Source organism: Budorcas taxicolor, chromosome 7 (genome assembly GCF_023091745.1).
Source record: "Budorcas taxicolor isolate Tak-1 chromosome 7, Takin1.1, whole genome shotgun sequence".
Taxonomy (NCBI): Eukaryota; Metazoa; Chordata; class Mammalia; order Artiodactyla; family Bovidae; genus Budorcas; species Budorcas taxicolor.
In genome coordinates, this window is record NC_068916.1 from 58,874,711 (window position 1) to 58,894,812 (window position 20,102).

The 20,102-nt window shown below is 38.3% G+C and overlaps 1 non-coding gene across 1 annotated transcript; it reads right to left on the reverse strand.

Annotated features, from left to right (window-relative positions):
• Window positions 1-1,085: 1,085 nt before the first annotated feature.
• On the reverse strand, window positions 1,086-1,189 carry LOC128051873 (U6 spliceosomal RNA). Its single transcript, XR_008199790.1, has one exon. It is a non-coding gene; the product is annotated as a U6 spliceosomal RNA (small nuclear RNA).
• Between the last annotated feature and the right edge of the window lie 18,913 nt (window positions 1,190-20,102).

The window sequence follows — 20,102 nt, forward strand, 5'->3', positions numbered from 1 at the left end:
GTGACCAACTCCAGTATTCTGGCCTGGAAAATTCCATGGACTGTGTACTCCATGGGGTCCCAAAGAGTTGGACACAACTGAGTGACTTTCACTTCTCTTAAATGTATTTTAAAAACACAGCTTGTAATAATTTTTTCAAACAACTTTGATAATTTTTCATTTTACTTTTTTCCAGATATTACTCATAAAGCTTAGCTCACTTCCAGTAAAATATCTTTTTCAACTCCACTTTAAATGTCATTTGTTCTAACATTGGCCAAGTATTAAAATATTTCCTTATTGATTGTATGTAAGTGAGAACAGTTTCCATTTATTATATTCTCTAACTTATAAAGGTGTATCATATTGTTCTTCAATTTGGCATGCCAAAAGTTGTCCATAACTCAGCAAATATTTAAAGCAGAATAAGTAACAAAGATGTTTCTTTTAATAGAGCATTAATCTGGTATTCAAAAGCAGAGACATCACTTTGCCGACTAAGGTCCATCTAGTCAAAGCTATGGTTTTTCCTGTGGTCATGTATGGATGTGAGAGTTGGACTGTGAAGAAGGCTGAGCGCCGAGGAATTGATGCTTTTGAACTGTGGTGTTGCAGAAGACTCTTGAGAGTCCCTTGGACTGCAAGGAGATCCAACCAGTCCATTCTGAAGGAGATCAGCCCTGGGATTTCTTTGGAAGGAATGATGCTGAAGCTGAAACTCCAGTACTTTGGCCACCTCATGCGAAGAGTTGACTCATTGAAAAAGACTCTGATGCTGGGAGGGATTGGGGGCAGGAGGAGAAGGGGACGACAGAGGATGAGATGGCTGGATTGTATCACTGACTCAATAGACATGAGTCTGAGTGAAATCCGGGAGTTGGTGATGGACAGGAGGCCTGGCGTGCTGCAATTCATGGGGTCGCAAAGACTCGGACACGACTGAGCTACTGAACTGAACTGAACTGAATCTGGTATTCAGACTTCCTATAAAGATTGGATATTTAAAAATATCAGGTAGAAGAAGCCATGAGAGAGAAAGCTGAATGAGTCCCGAGATCCAGGTATTGTGTCCTTTACATTGTGGTCCCAATATCCTTTTCTTTCTTTTTTATATGGAACTCTTGATGAATTTGCATGTCATCCTTGCACAGGGGCCATGCTAATCTCTGTATCATTCCAATTTTAGTATATGTGCTGCCGATGTGAGCACTTAATATCTTTTCCTAATTGTATTTGTCGTTATTTCATTCACATTTTGTTACAGTCAAATTAAGCTCTGTGATATCACTGTTCTTCCAGATATACATCTCCTGAGTCTTAACCCACATATCTCTATGTTGACACCATTTCTCAAGGTTCATTTCATTTTTCAAGGCTTTTTTTTTTTCAGATTTCATGTCTCCTATAAACTTTTTCTTCATATTTCATCTGATAGTACAATTTTTCATTCTAAATCCCCAAGCCACTATACTGTTCGGCAATTAACACTTTTTATTTCAAAATAGAGCTACATTGGGCATACGCCTCACCTACCCTATTATAAGATCCTTGAAGGCAAGACTTGTATCTGATTCATCTTCAGTAATTTCCAACCTTGAAATTGATGTTCAGTAATGACTCAGCAAATCAGTGAATGAATAGTTTCACTATGTGTGCTACTGAAGCAAGTACAGTGAATGAACAGTTTTGATATAATGGGAAATGAGAAGACATCTTTAAAAATGAAGAGAAGGGATGGCTAATCTGAATCATGTGTTCAGTGAAGAAAAATACAGTTCTTCATGACAGGAATATTTAGCATACCTCGGAGCAACTGAGATATAGGAGGAAGATAGGGAGAAAAGTACACTTGACATTGTTGTGATTTTCAAACAGTTTGTATCTTTTTCTTCTTTCATTTTGATCAATAAATTAAGTGTATAAGTCTTGGCAGGTACCCCCATCCTAAATGCTAGATGTGTCCAAATGACTTGAAAAGTTATGGTCTCTGTACTTGGCCACCTGATGTGAAGTATGACTCATTGGAAAAGACTCTGGTGCCAGGAAAGACTGAGGGCAAGAGGAGAAGGGAGCAACAGAGGATGAGATGGTTGGATGGCATTACTGACTCGATGGATAAGAGTTTGAGCAAGGTCTGGGAGATAGTGAAGGACAAAGAACCCTGGTATGCTGCTGTTCATGGGGTTGCAGAGTTAGACAGGACTCAATGGCTGAACAACTGTGCAAATGTAGGGGGAGGCTAGATGAAGCATACTAGTCCTCCCATCTCTGTTCGGAAACAAAACACTTTTATTTATTATGTATGTTATGGTTATATTCAGGCTTCTCTGTTGGCTCAGACAGTAAAGAATTTACCTGCAGTTTACCTGCAGGAGACCCGGGTTGAATCCCTGGATTCAGAAGATTCCCTGGAGAAGGGACTAGCAACCCACTCCAACATTCTTGCCTGGAGAATTCCATGGAGAGAGGAGTCAGGCGGACTACAGTCCATGGGGTTGCAATGAGTCAGACACGACTGAGTGACTAACATTTTCACTTTTTCACTTGCATAGTTATATTCAAGATTATATTTGAACAAATTCTGTTGTTTAAACATTGAACTACATATAGCAAAGACAGAAATGTTGCCATCTCCAAAGTAAGAACAGAAGACACTTAGGAAAATTCTGAAGAAGCAGGAAGAATGGAAGTGAGGAAAGCATCCTTTGAAATGCAATTTAAGGTAATCATGGTTTAAACAGTGAAAAGGATCAGAAATACAAATAAACCTTTATATGTGACCAGCTGTGAATCCCTAGGTAACTTGGTGAAGTTTCATCAAAGGTGAAAAGTCACTCAAGAAATATCCTTGGAAGGAAAGGATCTTGACATTAGATCTACAAGAAGTTCAGCTCTGGAGATGCTTATGAAAAAATAATGATTGGAAAGCATGGAGGAAACAGAAGACCTAGGTAAAATGTCAAGTATTCTACATTTTTTTTTTAATGGTTCTTTCTCTCAAAAATGATGGATTTAATATTTGTTCATATATTCTGCACTCAGGGGAGGATTTTATTTTTAAAATCAGAAATAAGAAATTGGCCAATCCTGTAAAACATTAAAAAATAAGTATCACTTGACTTTTCTATCAGTATATTATACTCCCTGTGGAATATAGCCAAATTCCTTGTTCTGGAATCAACTGTATAATCACCAAGATAATCAGTGAAGTCTCTGAACATCTCTATTGGCATTTTAAATTGGATAATTCTTTGTTTGGGTGGGGAGAGTTGTGCCTTTCAGAATGCTTAACAGCATTCCCAGTCACTTTCTGCTAGTAGGGGTCATCAGTTCAGTTTAGTTCAGTTGCTCAGTCATGTCCGACTCTTTGCGACCCCATGAATTGCAGCACGCCAGGCCTCCCTGTCCATCACCAACTCCCGGAGTTCACTCAGACTCACGTCCATCGAGTCAGTGATGCTATCCAGCCATCTCGTTCTCTGTCGTCTCCTTCTCTTCCTGCCTCCAATCCCTCCCAGCATCAGACTCTTTTCCAATGAGTCAACTCTTTGCATGAGGTGGCCAAAGTACTGGAGTTTCAGCTTCAGCATCACTCCTTCCAAAGAAATCCCAGGGCTGATCTCCTTCAGAATGGATTGGTTGGATCTCCTTGCAGTCCAAGGGACTCTCAAGAGTCTTCTCCAATACCACAGTTCAAAAGCATCAATTCTTTGGCGCTCAGCTTTCTTCACAGTCCAACTCTCACATCCATACATGACCACAGGAAAAACCATAGCCTTGACTAGACAGATCTTTGTTGGCAAAGTAATGTCTCTGCTTTTCAATATGCTATCAGGTTGGTCATAACTTTTCTTCCAAGGAGTAAGCGTCTTTTAATTTCATGGCTGCAGTCACCATCTGCAGTGATTTTATCCCTAACTGTGATAAACAAAAACATCTCCATACATTGCTAAGTGTCTCCTGGGGGTCAAAACTGCCTCTACTTAAAATAAATTAAAACTATTTAAAATGTAAATGAGCAATCAAATCCCATTATGAGTCTGAGTTTATTCCCTGGCATACAGGGTGTTGAATAAAGAGTCAATCCTCAAATCAGGCAATGAATGAGTGAGTGAAAAAGTTGTGATTGGCAAAAAGTACATGAAGCTAGGAGTCAGGAGAAGTGAAATGAGGTTCCAGCTCTCCTAGTCTCTAGCTATTTGTCCTTGAATCTGTGGCTTCCCCTTACTAATAAAATGAAGATATTTTAAAATGGTAGAATATACTATGATCCATTCCTGCTCAAAGACTATGGCATATTTGCGACTATTCATAAATTTATATATCAATACACCTGGTTCTTCAGGTATTGAACTCTCGCAAAGACTGGAGACTCAAGAGGGCTGTGTGTTTTCTTGTTAGGGCCTGACCTGAAAGGTTTTCAGTATTTTTTCCTTTGGTCAGAGGATCCACCTCATATCTACTCTCACTGTTTACTTCCATGAGAAATGAAAGGAAAAAGTGAACTCTGACAAAGGCATTTATTTGGCCCTAAGATGATATTAATTTTTTCCACCCGTGGAGAAGAGGCCTGGGACTAAGCTGTTTGGGTTATGCAAGCACTTTCTGCTGAGCTCAGAAGCCTAGGCCAAGTGGGCAAGGAATCAAGAGTGAACTTCCATGGGAATTACAGCACCCATTTCTCTCCACTTGCCTCCCTTCCCAGAAAACCAACGTCAGAGGATGTTCTGCATTTCCGCCCTAAGTAGGCTACCATTTTCCCATTGCATCACAAGTCTAAGATGAGAGATTATTTTGACTCCCAAGAGTTGTTTTCAGAGCACACCAGTTAATTAGGTGACAAGACAACAGGGTGGAGTGATACTTTATTATTCTGGATGTCTCCACACCCACAATGGATTTGGCCTGGTGCCACAGCCAGTCACCCTCACAGCAGTGGCATCTTACAATGCAACCTCGCCCAGATGACAACAAATTGTATTTTTTAAGGACTAACTTTAATTTAAAAATTGCATATAGTCATTCATCTAGAGGCAAAAAAAAAAAAAAAAAAATTGTGTCAGAGCTTCCCTCTCTTCTCCAAACCTCACATACTTGTTGGAGATTTGGAGATGTGATGAGCTAGACATGTAGGTGAATATATAATACCTGATAAAGACAGGAGCTGAGGCACACAATACCAGTCTTCACCAAGAAGAGTGACTGGCTTCTTCTTAACACCTTATAGCTCAGAAATTCCTTCCTTTTATATTGTTTAATTATATCTTCATTAGGGTTCACTTTTGTATTTATTTTTTAAAAAAACTTTTAATTTTATATTGGAATGTAGTTTCAAGTGGACAGCAAAGGGACTCAGCCATATATATACATGTATTAGGGCTCACGCTTGGTAGTGTACATTCTATGGGTTTGGACAAATGTATAAAATGTATAATGCTGCGTTTCCACCATTATAGGGTTATACAGAGTATTTTCACTATCTTAAATATCCTCTGTGAAGCAATATTTTTATTATATTGGTTGATACACTTCATTAGTACAGTTTAATTGGTCTACCTTCTTTTTGTTCCCTTTTTTCATTCCCGGTGTGCCTCACCTCACTAGTAATTTAAGAATTTAATCTCTCTCACTTTGGGTAAAAGTGAGGACTGGAATTAAAAGCCTTCCTAATTCCATACCAAACACTATTTTGACTTTATTCATGAACTTGCAAATACGCTAAGGGCATAAGAGACTGGTAACAGAAAGAAAAGGCATTCCCTCCAGTCTCATTCCCTGATGGATAATAAGCCACTTCCTCTCTTTTCAACAGGTGAAGTATTTGAAAACTTATGGGCTTAGAGTGAGCTGTTTGATTTTATGAACTATTTTAAAAGGTATCGCTTCTTGATGACTCAGATGACCTGTCAGTCCGTCCAGCCATGTGCGGCTATTGTTCATTGACAGTGACCCAGTTCCTTACAAACTATACCAGCTGGAGTACAATAAGTTGTCCAAAGCAAGGGGTACAAAGAAGGAAATAACTCCCCTCACCTGGAGTCTATTAGTTCAGTTCAGTAGCTCAGTCGTGTCCAACTCTTTGTGACCCCATGAATCGCAGCACGCCAGGCCTCCCTGTCCATCACCAACTCTCGGAGTTCACACAAACTTATGTCCATCGAGTCAGTGATGCCATCCAGCCATCTCATCTGTCTTCCCCTTCTCCTCCTGCCCTCAATCCCTCCCAGCATCAGAGTCTTTTCCAATGAGTCAACTCCTCACATGAGGTGCCCAAAGTATTGGAGTTTCAGCTTTAGCATCACTCCTTCCAATGAACATCCAGGACTGATCTCCTTTAGGATGGACTGGTTGGACCTCCTTGCAGTCCAAGGGACTCTCAAGAGTCTTCTCCAACACCACAGTTCAAAAGCATCAATTCTTTGGCACTCAGCTTTCTTCACAGTCCAACTCTCACATCCATACAGGACCACTGGAAAAACCATAGCCTTGACTAGATGGACCTTTGTTGGCAAAGTAATATCTCTGCTTTTGAATATGCTATCAGGTTGGTCATAACTTTCCTTCCAAAGAGTAAGAGACTTTTAATTTCATGGCTGCAATCACTATCTGCAGTGATTTTGGAGCCCAAAAAATAAAGTCTGCTACTGTTTCCACTGTTTCCCTATCTATTTCCCATGAAGTGATGGGACCAGATGCCATGATCTTCGTTTTCTGAATGTTGAGCTTTAAGCCAACTTTTCACTCTCCTCTTTCACTTTCATCAAGAGGGTTTTTAGTTCCTCTTCACTTTCTGCCATAAGGGTGGTGTCATCTGCATATCTGAGGTTATTGATATTTCTCCTGGCAATCTCGATTCCAGCTTGTGCTTCTTTCAGCCCAACGTGTCTCATGATGTACTCTATATGTAAGTTAAATAAGCAGGCTGACAATATACAGCCTTGACATACTCCTTTTCCTATTTGGTACCAGTCTGTTGTTCCATGTTCAGTTTTAACTGTTGCTTCCTGACCTGCATATAGGTTTTTCAAGATGCAGGTCAGGTGGTCTGGTATTCCCATCTCTTTCAGAATTTTCCACAGTTTATTGTGATCCACACAGTCAAAGGCTTTGGCATAGCCAATAAAGCAGAAATAGATGTTTTTCTGGAACTCTCTTGCTTTTTCGATGATCCAAAAGATGTTGGCAATCTGATCTCTGGTTCCTCTGCCTTTCTAAAACCAGCTTGAACATCAGGGAATTCACGGTTCACATATTGCTGAAGCCTGGCTTGGAGAATTTTGAGCATTACTTTACTAGTGTGTAAGATGAGTGCAATTGTGTGGTAGTTTGAGCATTCTTTGGCATTGCCTTTCTTTGGGATTGGAATGAAAACTGACCTTTTGCAGTCCTGTGGCCACTGCTGAGTTTTCCAAATTTGCTGGCATATTGAGTGCAGCACTTTCATAGCATCATCTTTGAGGATTTGAAATAGCTCAACTGGAATTCCATCACCTCCACTAGCTTTGTTTGTAGTGATGCTTTCTAAGGCCCACTTGACTTTGTATTCCAGGATGTCTGGCTCTAGATGAGTGATCACACCATCGTGATTATCTGGGTCATGAAGATCTTTTTTTGTATAGTTCTTCTGTGTATTCTTGCCACTTCTTCTTAGTATCTTCTGCTTCTGTTAGGTCCATACCATCTCCGTCCTTTATTGTACCTACCTTTGCATGAAATGTTCCCCTGGTATCTCTAATTTTCTTGAAGAGATGTCTAATCTTTCCCATTCTGTTGTTTTCCTCTATTTCTTTGCATTGATCGCTGAGGAAGTCTTTCTTATCTCTCTTTGCTATTCTTTGGAACTCTGCATTCAGATGCTTATATCTTTCCTTTTCTCCTTTGCTTTTCACTTCTCTTCTTTTCACAGAAGTGGAGTCTATTAGATGTGCACCTAAAATTAAGTACTGGTTTTTAGCACTTCCTACTAAATATGTCAACACTTTAAAAGACCGAGAAGTGGATTTCCCAGTTGTGGTCTCTAATTCAATGTAGTCAGCAGCCTAACAAGAAGACCTTTCTCACAACAGATAACACTGGGCACTCTCCATACTCCAGGTACCATCTAAAGACTTGACATGAAATACCTCATGTAATCCTCATGGCAATCATGTAACACTTCTCAGGTTAGTGGTGAAGAAATTGAGACAGAGAGTTTAGGAAAAGTGTCCCTGGTCACACAGCCAAAAAGTCAGTTTTTGAATTCAGATAGCATTGCTCCAGGAAAATGCAATGACACTCCACTCCAGTACTCTCGCCTGGAAAATCCCATGGATGGAGGAACCTGGTAGGCTGCAGTCCATGGGGTTGCCAAGAGTCCAACATGACTGAGCGACTTCACTTTCACTTTTCACTTGGAGAAGGAAATGGCAACCTACTCCAGTTTCTTGCCTGGAGAATCCCAGGGACCAGGGAGCCTGGTGGGCTGCCCTCTATGGGGTCGCATAGAGTCAGACATGACTGAAGCAACTTAGCAGCAGCAGCAGCAGCAGCAGCAGCGGCAGCAGCAGCAGCAGCATTGCTCCAAAGCCAACATTTCTAAGTTATATCTCCACTGACTCTCAAGTAGATTTCAGCATGTATAACTTGAACTGCTACCAATAATAGTAGCTGTTTTAACCTTTTCACACAATCATGTCAGTCTGCTCAACAGTTCTGTAAAGTGAATGATTCTCTTATCATGTTTGCTGAGATCAATATGCTAGGAAGTTACACATTTCCAAAAACTACTCATCTTCTGTGGTGCAGGTTAGAGAACTAATCTTCTCTGTCCAGGCAGTGTTGGGATCCACCTGTGGGAGATCGGCCACAAATCCTGAAACACTTTGTTTTGGCATTAAGAAGCGGGAGTCTGGAAGGATGAAAATTGCCCCCTCTATCAAAATAAATTATGACATTTGAAGTTAGATCATACAACTTAGGAGATCAAGCTACTGTGGATGTGTGGTTTTAAATTTAAATAATTAGGAAAAATCATTCTGTTAGTCTTAGCAAATGATGCTTTGTGACATCATGGACTGTAACTCACAAGGCTCCTCTGTCCTTGGGATTCTCCAGGCAAGAATAATGGAGTGGGTTGCCATTTCTTTCTCCAGGGGACCTTCCTGACCCAAAGATTGAACCTGTATCCCTTTCATCCCCTGCATTGGCAGGCAGATTCTTTACCACTGAGCCACCTGGTAAACCCTTTAAATTTAAGTAATTAGGAAAAAACATTCTGTTTGTCTTAACCCTCATATCCTCAACTAAAGAAGAGAGCTGGATGACTTTGTGTCCTATCCTGCCATAAAAATGCTTAACTAATTTTTTTAAATAGCATTTTTGTTCTTGAAGATAATACCCACTTGCGTGCAAAAACTTATCAGACAAGAAAAATGAAAGAGAAATATGAAAAATCATAGGTAATTCCCTCAGAGCTAACAAATGTTAGGACTGTCATGTAAATCCATTTCTATATTCCTTGATATATGTACATATAAGTGTTTTTTAAATAGTATGATATTGAATGTCAATTTTTTTTTGCCAAAGTTGAGTTTATTGAAGTGAAATTTATAAAGGCAAAATTCAAAATTTGGGTGTATATTTACATAAGTTATGCTTAACAGTCACTTGAGTAACACACTTCACCACAGAGTATTTTCATGTGTACCTTTGTGGTCAAGTCTGTATCCTGTCCTTTGGTTCATGGCCCCTGGAAGCAACTGATCTGATTTTTGCCCTTGTAATTTTGTCACTTTAAAACTGTCATATGAGTGGAATTTTGTATCTGGTTTCTTTCACTTAGAATAATGTTCTTAATGTTCATCCATGGTGGAGCAGCTCATTTCTTTTTATTCTTGAATAAAAATCCACTGTAAGGATGTACAATAGTTTATTTTTTTAATCCATTCACCAACTGACGTACATTTGGATCATGTCTGTTTCTCAGTGATTATGAACAAAATTGCTATAAATATTCCTTTATAAGTTTTGTATGAACTTATATTTTAATTTTCTTTTGGATAAATACTAAAAAGTGAGATTTCTGAGTCCGATGATAAGTATATGTTTAGCTTTATAGAAAAAAAAAAGTAGGATTTTATAATCTACATGTTTTAAAACCTTTTTTTTTTGGAATTTTGCTAAGATAGTACCATACGAAGAAGTCCTGTATATTCTTTACCCAGTTTCCCCCATAATGAAATCTTATATAATTGTAGTATAAAAGCAAAACTAGGAATTTTATTTTCATGAAATGTGTGTGAGTGCTTCCGTGTTATTTTATTGAATGCATGGTTTTGTCATCAATCAGGATGTAGGATTTTCCATCGCCACAAAGATTTCCCTCATGCTACTTCAGTAGAGTCACATCCATATCCTCCATTCCCTCTCGAACAGCCATCCTTAACCTCTGGCAATTTGTTTTCCATGTCTGTAATTTTGGGTGTTATATAAATTGACCTATAGTATATGCATTTTGGAGATAGCCTTCCTTCACTTAGAATAATACCCTTGAAATCCATCCAAATGGTTACATGTATACATAATTGATTCCTTTTTATTGCTGAATAGGATTCCAGGGCTTAGTGTACTAAAATTTGTTTAGATGTTCAGTCGCTTTAGTTGGATCCAACTTGTTGCACCCGCATGGACTGCAGCCCGCCAGGCTCCTCTGTCCATGGGATTTCCCAGGCAAGAATACTGGAGTGGGTTGCCATTCCCTCCTCCAGGGGATCTTTTCAACTGACCCAGGAATCAGATTTGTGTCTCCTGCATTGGCAGACAAATTCTTTATCGCTGAGCTACCAAGGAAGCCCACAGTTTGTTTAACCATTCACCTATTGAGGGACATTGTAGTTGTTTCCAATTTGGAGATATAAATACTGCTACTGCAGGTTTTTGTGTGGATGTGAGTTTCCATTTTTCTGGGATAATTGCCCAGGAGTGCAATTACTGGGTAGTATAATTAGTATATGTTTAGTTTTGTAAGCAGCTGCCAACTTACTTTCCAGAGCGGCCGCACCATTTTACATTCCTGCCAGAAACATATGAGAGATCTGGTTTCTCCAAATACTTGCCAGCACTCTATGGTCACTACTGTTTCAGTCATTCTGGCATCCCACTCTTCTAAAATTACTTCCTGCTCTTTCCTTTCTCATATATCAACACAGTCAAAAGGAGTACTACACATTCTTTCATAGAGACCCCACATTATTTTGCTCCTGGAATTTTGTGTGTGTCATTCTGCTGAAAAATCAGTTACATTACCATCCCCACATGTTCAAATATTCTTAATCCTCAAGGCCCACTGCTATCTTCCAGAGAGAAATAATATATATTTCCTGGACACTTCACTTGTACTTATTTTATGACATGTTAATATTTTATGTTCTGTTGAATCATTTCTGAGGCAAGTATAGATTCCTTAATGCAGAAAAATTAAAAAAAAATTTTTTTATTGTTACTTCCAGCAACTATGATTTTCAAGCTTTCAATTAATAAAATTCAACATGATGCCTACAAATTGATATTGATCTAAATTTTTGGTTGGCATTAGCATCCATATATATAAGGATCCAAGAGAATAATGCTTAATTTCAAATCTCTGTGTTGAGTGCTTTCTTAATCCTATACCAACCTCACTGTTTCTAGTTAATTTCTACATAGGTTTCTATATAGCATTCAAATTTTATAGTTTAAAATCCACTTATTCTACCCAGGCTCAAATAGTAGCAGCCCGTGCATGTGATCTCCTAAGCATTAGTTGTGGTTTTTCTGCCATCTCTGGAGGTGGAAAAGACAATCTCTCTAAGACAACCACCTGCTTTATTTCTGGACAGATTTCATTGCTAGAGAGCTTCCCCTTTCAGTTGAGTCATAACAGCCTCTAACTTTGGTCAGATTCTAGCTTTACTCTCTTGGGTTACATGGAGTAAATTTTTTTTTTTTTTCTACTTGATCATAAGGAATTTCAAGACTTTCCTAAGTATTCAAAATGCCAGTGGGTAATAATTCTGGCTTAAAGTGAGTTATAAACAGATACTATGATTTATAAACATATGAATAGTTTTCATTTAATGAAACAATAAGAAATATTCTCTCCTGTAGTTTTTATAAGTCTAGGTCTCATTTGTTGGGTACAAACATTAAGAATGGTAAGAGAGTTGTCTTGGTAAACTGATCTCTTTGTCATCATGAAATGATTCTCCTTATCCCTGGTAATATTCTTTGCTCTGAAATCTACATTTTCTGATATTCGTATAGCCAGTCAAGCTTTCTTTTGATTAATGTTAATCATCTTTTACTTTTAACCTATTTCTATCTTTATATTTAAAGTGCGTTTCTTGAAAGCAGCAAATGGTTGGATTTTCCTTTTTCATCTACTTTGACAATCTTTCAATTTACACACTTACATATAACACACATATTTTATGTCTAAGACACTTTTGTTGTTCAGTCACTAAGCCATCTCCTACTCTTTGTAACTCCGTGGTCTGCGGCACACCAGGCTTTCTTGTCCTTCTCTATCTCCGGGAGTTTGTTCAAATTTATGTCTGTTGAGTTGGTGATGCTATCTAACCATCTCATCCTCTGCCACCCTCTTCTCCTCCTGCCGTCAATCCATCCCAGCATCTGGGTCTCTTCCAATGAGTCAGCTCTTTGCATCAGGTGGCCATAGTATTAGAGCTTCAGCAACAGTCCTTCCCATGAATATTCAGAGTTGATTTACTTTAGGATTGACTCATTTGATCTCCTTGAAATTTTACATAAAACATATTTACATTTAATATACATTTTTCATAAAATATATAGATTTAAATACATTGAGTCTGCCATGTTTATGTCTCCTATTGGTCCCATCTGTTTTCTTACTACCTTTATCCTTTTTTCTGCTTTTGGATAAACCAAGTATTTTATGATTTCATTGCATCCCCTGTGTTAATTTATTATCAGGTATAGATTTTTAGTTTTTTATTATTAAAGCAGTTGTTTTTTAAAAAGTTGTAAATAATAAGATAAATTCTTATATATTTCCCCATGTAGTTACTCTTTCTAATGATATTCTTTCCTTTGTGTAGATTCATATTTTCATGTGATATGTATTTTTTTCTTGCCTGAAAATCTACCTTTAACATTTCTTTTAGTAAAGGTATGCAGTAAGGGATGAATTCTTTCAACTTTTATATATGTGAAAAAGTCTTTATTTCACCATCATTTTTAAAAGATGTTTTTATTGGGCACAGAGTCCTAGATTGACAGTATTTTCTTTCATGCTTTAAAGATCTTTAAAGATGTTGCTTCGCTGTGTTTTTAGTTGTGCTATTTCCAAAGAGAAAAACTGTCTTTCTCCTAGTCTTTATTATTCTATATATAACAGAGCCTTTCTACACCCACCCTCTGGCCCTGTAGTTGCTATAAAGACTTCCTCACTGTTTTTGAGCAACTTGATAATGATATGCCTTGGTATGGGTTCTATCTATTTCTTATATTTAGAGTTCATTGAGATTCTTGACCTGTTGGTTTATAGTGTGGAAAATTGGGGGCCATTATTACTTCAAATATCTTTTCTGCTTTCCCAGACCAAATTTTGAGAACTCTAGTTATATTTATATCAGTCTTATATTAGTTGTCCCACAGACCACTGATGCTCTTATCTTTTTCCTCTGTGTTTTATTTTGTATTATTTATGTCATATGTCTTTATATTAATTAATCTTTTTTTGATGACATCCAATTTACCATTAATCATATGTAGTATATTTTAAATTTTGTACTCCAAGGTCCAATTTTTATTTTTTGTAATTTGTATCTTCCATGTTTCTTCTTTATATTTTCAAACATATGGAGCATGGTTATAACTGTTTTGTTGTCCTTGTCTGATAATTACAACATCTGTGACAGTTTTGAGTTAGTTTTAATTGATTTACTTTTTTCCTCACTATTTTCTTGCTTCTTTAGCATGCTTGGTAATTTTTATTGAATACCAGACATTGTTTTATATTATTGAGTAGTGAATGATTTTTTTATTTCTGAAAATAATTTTTAATTTTGTTCTCGGATACAGTTCTGTTCATTGAAAACTGAATTCTTTTGGGTCTTGCTATTACCATTTGTTAGGTAAGAGGGGAGAAATATTCACACTATAGCTAATTATCACCTACTACTGTGACACAGCCCTTTTGAGTATTCTGTCCAGTAGGGATGAGTTGCCTTATGAATTTTGAGATTTTTCCAGTGCGGTTGATAGGAACAGGTACTAGTCCTGATCCTGTATAAACATAGGGTACTGTTCTCTTTAATCATTTCAGATGGACCTTTCTTTGATCTTGAGTGGTTACTCACACGTGTTTGGTGATCAGTACTCTGCGGAATCCTTAAGGGTTATTCATATTTCTAGGGTTTCCACTGATCAGCTCTCTCATCTCCAATATCCTGTTTTGATAAATTTCAACTGCCTTTACCTTCCTGGAATCTCAGCTGTCTCCTTGACACAGGGTCTGCATGGCTGTACCTGAGCTTCTCCTCCATTCTCTGTGACCTGTAAATGTTCTAAGGACAGTAAGCTGGGGCAATTTTAAGGTTCACCTTGTTTGTTTACTGTTTATCATGGGTCACTTGTCTCCATTTCAAGAGACGACTGTTCAGTATCTTGCAAACCATTGTTTCATATATTTTATGTGTTTGTTTTTATCTGTTTACTTCCTATAGAAGTGTGGCAAGTTCTGCAGTACTGCAGAAGTGTATCTCCAGTTCCTATTACTTCGCTGGAATCATGAGTCCAGCCAGTTCTTTCGACTGATTTTTCCTTCTTAACATGAATTCCATCTTCTGTTTCTTGGTTTGTCTGTGGTAATTTTGGATTGTATGCTAGTCATTTTCTGTTTACTTTGTTGGGTGATGCATATTTTTCTTTCCTCTAAATGTCCTTGAAGTTTGTTCTGGAACACAGTGAAGTTACTTGAAAATACGTAGATAATTTCTAGCCTTGCTTTTAAGCTTTGTTAGGTGGAACCAGAGCAGCCTTTTGTGGATTATTTTGTCCCCCTACTAGAGAAATACCTTCTCAGATTTCTAACCGAATGACAGATTTTTTCCCCCATTTTATTGGTGGGAGCACAAGCCATCTCCTCTCCTGTTTAAACTCAAATATTATTTCCTCTGCTTCTTAAGGTGATTTTTTTCCCCCAGCCTTGAGTAGTTTTCTCATGTAGAATTATTTATTATCACGCATTTGAAGACTCTAGGTGGATAATTTGCTACAAATCTCTCCTCGAAGTTCTCTCCTCTTGGTACGATGCCACGTAAATTTTAGTTCTCTTGGTCTCCCCAACTCGCAGCTTTGTGTCCTCATCTCAGGGAGACTGTTGTGCTCTACCTGTGTTTTCTCTCTCTATGCAACAGCCTATAGACAGTAAACAGTGGCAATGAAGATCTAACTGGGGTTTTATTCTCACTCCCAGGGATCATGGCCTGCATTATCTAATGTCCAGTATCAGAAAACTATGGTTTAATGTAGTTTTTATCCTAATTAAAAAAATTTTTTTCCGGGGGAGGAAATCTCCTTTCCTTGTCCCTGTATCTTGGCCAGAAACAGAAATCTTATCATTAAAACAAAATAAACAAACAAAAACCCTGGTGTACCCTTTAACATGAGCTTCCCAAGTGGTGCTAATGGTAAGGAGCATGCATGCCAATGCAGGAGACATAAGTGACATGGGTTCGATCCATGGGTTGGGAAGATTCCCTGGAAGAGGAAATGGCAACCCACTCCAGTATTCGTGCCTGGAGAATCCCATGAACAAAAGGGCCTGGTGAGCTACCATCCATAGGGTCCCAAAGAGTCGGATATGACTGAATGACTTAGTATGCATCTCTTAGCACACATACCAATTTTTTGTTTCTCTTTTCAGAGAATAAAATAGGTATTTTAGTTCTCTTATTTGCCTTCTCATCATTTCCTTTCTAATGAAAGTATGAAAGCAGTACCTTCAAGCATCTTTCTCAGTGTTAGAAAAACCTAAGGGCATAGGGAAAAGGCAATGGAATCTTGATTGAACAGACTTCTGTTGAACTCCAGCTTTCACCACTTACTGTTTATATCTTTGAGAAAGTTACTATATCTCTAAGTTTCACTAAAATGAGAATGTTAACAATAATGTATGTCCAGCCTGTTCAAAAGCTGATCTTGAGGCCCAGATGAGAATACGTATTCAAATTTTTAATCTGTGGGACTTCTCTGGTGGTCCAGTGGTTGGGACTTCACCTTTCAATGTAGGGGTACAGGTTCAGTCCCTGGCCAGGGAGCTAAGATCCCACATGCCGAGTGGCAAAAAAAAAAAAAAAAAAAACAAAAAAAAAAACACCACCCAGAAACGTAAAATAGAAGCAATGTCGTAACAATGAAGACCTTCAAAATGGTCTGTATCAAAAAAATCTTTAAAAATTGTAATTTGGAAAGCGTTTAACATGGTAATATTTGCCCTTCATCACCAAGATTGGTTCAAATTTAATTATTTCTCTCTTTCAGTGTACTTGGTGTCCTTCTGTTCTCTTTATTATCTTTCTGAATACTTTTGTACTCTTTTCATATTTTCTTCTTTCTTATCCTAATCTCACTGAATCGGTGTTTAGACCTCATGGGAGAGTATAAAAAATATATATCAGAATGTGTATATATATATACACGTATTTGTGTGTATATATATGGATATTAGGAGACTTGAATTCCTGACAGTGGTTCCATTTATGGCTAATAGACATGAGGGAAATCATTCAACTGGGCTGATTTTCAGTGTTCAGGAAAACAATGGTTTGTATGATTATTTTCTACTTCTTCAATTAGACTATATTTTCTTAGAGATTAGAGACTATATCTTTTATTAACAAGTATAACACTGGGCTCTCACATGATATCAAATAAATATAGGCATTTATTCTTAAAGAGATGAGAATATCAGACCACCTGACCTGCCTCTTGAGAAACCTGTATGCAGGTCAGGAAGCAACAGTTCGAACTGGACATGGAACAACAGACTGGTTCCAAATAGGAAAAGGAGTATGTCAAGGCTGTATATTGTCACCCTGCTTATTTAACTTATACACAGAGTACATCATGAGAAACGCTGGACTGGAAGAAACACAAGCTGGAATCGAGATTGCCAGGAGAAATATCAATCACCTCAGATATGCAGATGACACCACCCTTATGGCAGAAAGAGAAGAGGAACTAAAAAGTCTCTTGATGAAAGTGAAAGTGGAGAGTGAAAAAGTTGGCTTAAAGCTCAACATTTGGAAAACTAAGATCATGGCATCCAGTCCCATCACTTCATGGGAAATAGATGGGGAAACAGTGTCAGACTTTGGTTTTTTGGGTCTTCAAAATCACTGCAGATGGTGATTGCAGCCATGAAATTAAAAGACACATACTCCTTGGAAGGAAAGTTATGACCAACTTAGATAGCATATTGAAAATCAGAGACAATACTTTGCCAACAAAGGTCTGTCTAGTCAAGGCTATGGTTTTTCCAGTGGTCATGTATGGATATGAGAGTTGGACTGTGAAGAAATTGAGTGCCGAAGAACTGATGCTTTTGAACTGTGGTGTTGGAGAAGACTCTTGAGAGTCCCTTGGACTGCACGAGGTCCAACCAGTCCATCCTAAAGGAGATCAGCCCTGGGTGTTCATTGGAAGGACTGATGCTAAAGCTGAAACTCCAATACTTTGGGCACCTCATGTGAGGAGTTGACTCATTGGAAAAGACTCTGATGCTGGGAGGGATTGGGGGCAGGAGCAGAAGGGGACGACCCAGGATGAGATGGCTGGATGGCATCACTGACTTGATGGACATGAGTTTGAGTGAACTCCGGGAGTTGGTGATGGACAGGGAGGCCTGGCATGCTGCTATTCATAGGATCGCAAAGAGTCGGACATGACTGAGCGACTGAACTGAACTGAGTGAATATGTGTTATATTCATGTGGGCAATATTATGGAATCTATTGGAATACCATAACACCTAACTTTGGACATACATTTAAAACTTTTTAAAACCACAGTTTGGTAATTTAGTCCCATACTTGATAATTCTCTAATTTATTAATCCTTTTTTATGTCTAATAAATCAGAATTATGATATGACACAATGGTTGGTGCTATTTAACTTGCTGCTTTTAGAACAAAATTTTAAGTCTTAAAACCTAGACATGAGGTCCATCTTGACCATGAACAAACCATGTCGCCTGGGGTAAGTCCCTGTGCACAGGCATCCCTCGAGTCTGTGTCCAAATTTCTTCTTATAAGGGCACCAATCAGTTGGGTTAGGGCTCAACCCTAATGGCCTCATTTTAACTTGATCACCTTTGAAAGGATTTTTTTTCTTAAATACAGTCATGTTCTGAGATACTAGGGGTTGATTAAGACATAAAAATATGAATTTTGGAGGGACATGGTTCAGTCTATTGCAGGGAGTGTCTGAGATAAGTTAGTTATAGGTGTAGATAGTATGGTCACTACAGTGCGTGGTAGTTTGGAGTTTGGGCTCTGGATTTAACTGCCTCCATTAGTACTGACTGTTAGCATTTGCAACAACCACTGCTTACAGGCTATATGACTTTGGAAAAGTAACAGAGTCTCACCAAACCTCACATCACCAGATGGTCGACACCAAAATCAGATTGATTATATTCTTTGCAGCTAAAGATGGAGAAGTTCTATACAGTCAGCAAAAACAAGACCAGGAGCTGACTGTGGCTCAGATCATGAACTCCTTATTGCCAAATTCAGACTTAAACTGAAGAAAGTGAGGAAAACCACTAGACCATTTAGGTATGACCTAAATCAAAACCTTACAATTATACAGTAAAAGTGACAAACAGATTCAAGGAATTAGATCTGATAGAGTGCCTGAAGAACGATGGATGGAGGTTTGTGACATTGTACAGGAGACAGGGAGCAAGATCATCCCCCCAGAAAAAGAAAATGCAAAAAAGCAAAATGGCTGTCTGAGGAGGCCTTACAAATAGCTATGAACAGAAGGGAAGTGAAGAGCAAAGGAAAAAAGGAAAGATATACCCATTTGAATGCAGAGTTCCAAAGAATAGAAAGGAGAAATAAGAAAGCCATCCTCAGTGATTAGTGAAAAGAAATAGAGGAAAACAATAGAATGGGAAAGATTAGAGATCTCTTCAAGAAAATTGGAGATACCAAGGAAACATTTCATGCAAAGATGGGCTCAATAAAAGACAGAAATGGTAGGGACCTAACAGAAGCAGAAGATATTAAGAAGAGGTGGCAAGAATACACAGAAAAACTGTACAATAAAAGATCTTCATGACCCATATAATCATGATGGTGTGATCACTCACCTAGAGCCAGATATCCTGGAATGTGAAGTCAAGTGGGCCTTAGGAAGTATCACTATGAACAAAGCTAGTGGAGGTGATGGAATTCCAGTTGAGTTATTTCAAATCCTGAAAGATGATGCTGTGAAAGTCCTGCAGTTAATATGCCAGCATTTTTTGGAAAACTTAGCAATAGCCACAGGACTGGAAAAGGTCAGTTTTCATCCCAATCCCAAAGGAAGGTAATGCCAAAGAATGTTCAAACTACTGCACAATTGCACTCATCTCACATGCTTGTGTATTTTACTATGCTTGAAATTCTCCAAGCCAGGCTTCAGCAATACGTGAACCATAAACTCCCTGATGTTCAAACTGGTTTTAGAAAAGACGGAGGAACCAGAGATCAAATTGCCAACATCCGCTGGATCATCGAAAAAGCAAGAGAGTTCCAGAAAAACATCTATTTCTGCTTTATTGACTATGCCAAAGCCTTTGCTGTGTAGATCACAATAAACAGGAAAATTCTGAGAGAGATGGGAATATCAGACCACCTGACCTGCCTCTTGATGTATGCAGGTCAGGAAGCAACAGTTAGAACTGGACATGGAACAACAGACTGGTTCCAAATAGGAAAAGGAGTATGTCAAGGCTGTATATTGTCACCTTGCTTATTTAACTTATATGCAGAGTACATCATGAGAAACGCTGGGCTGGAGGAAGCACAAGCTGGAATCAAGATTGCCAGGAGAAATATCAATCACCTCAGACA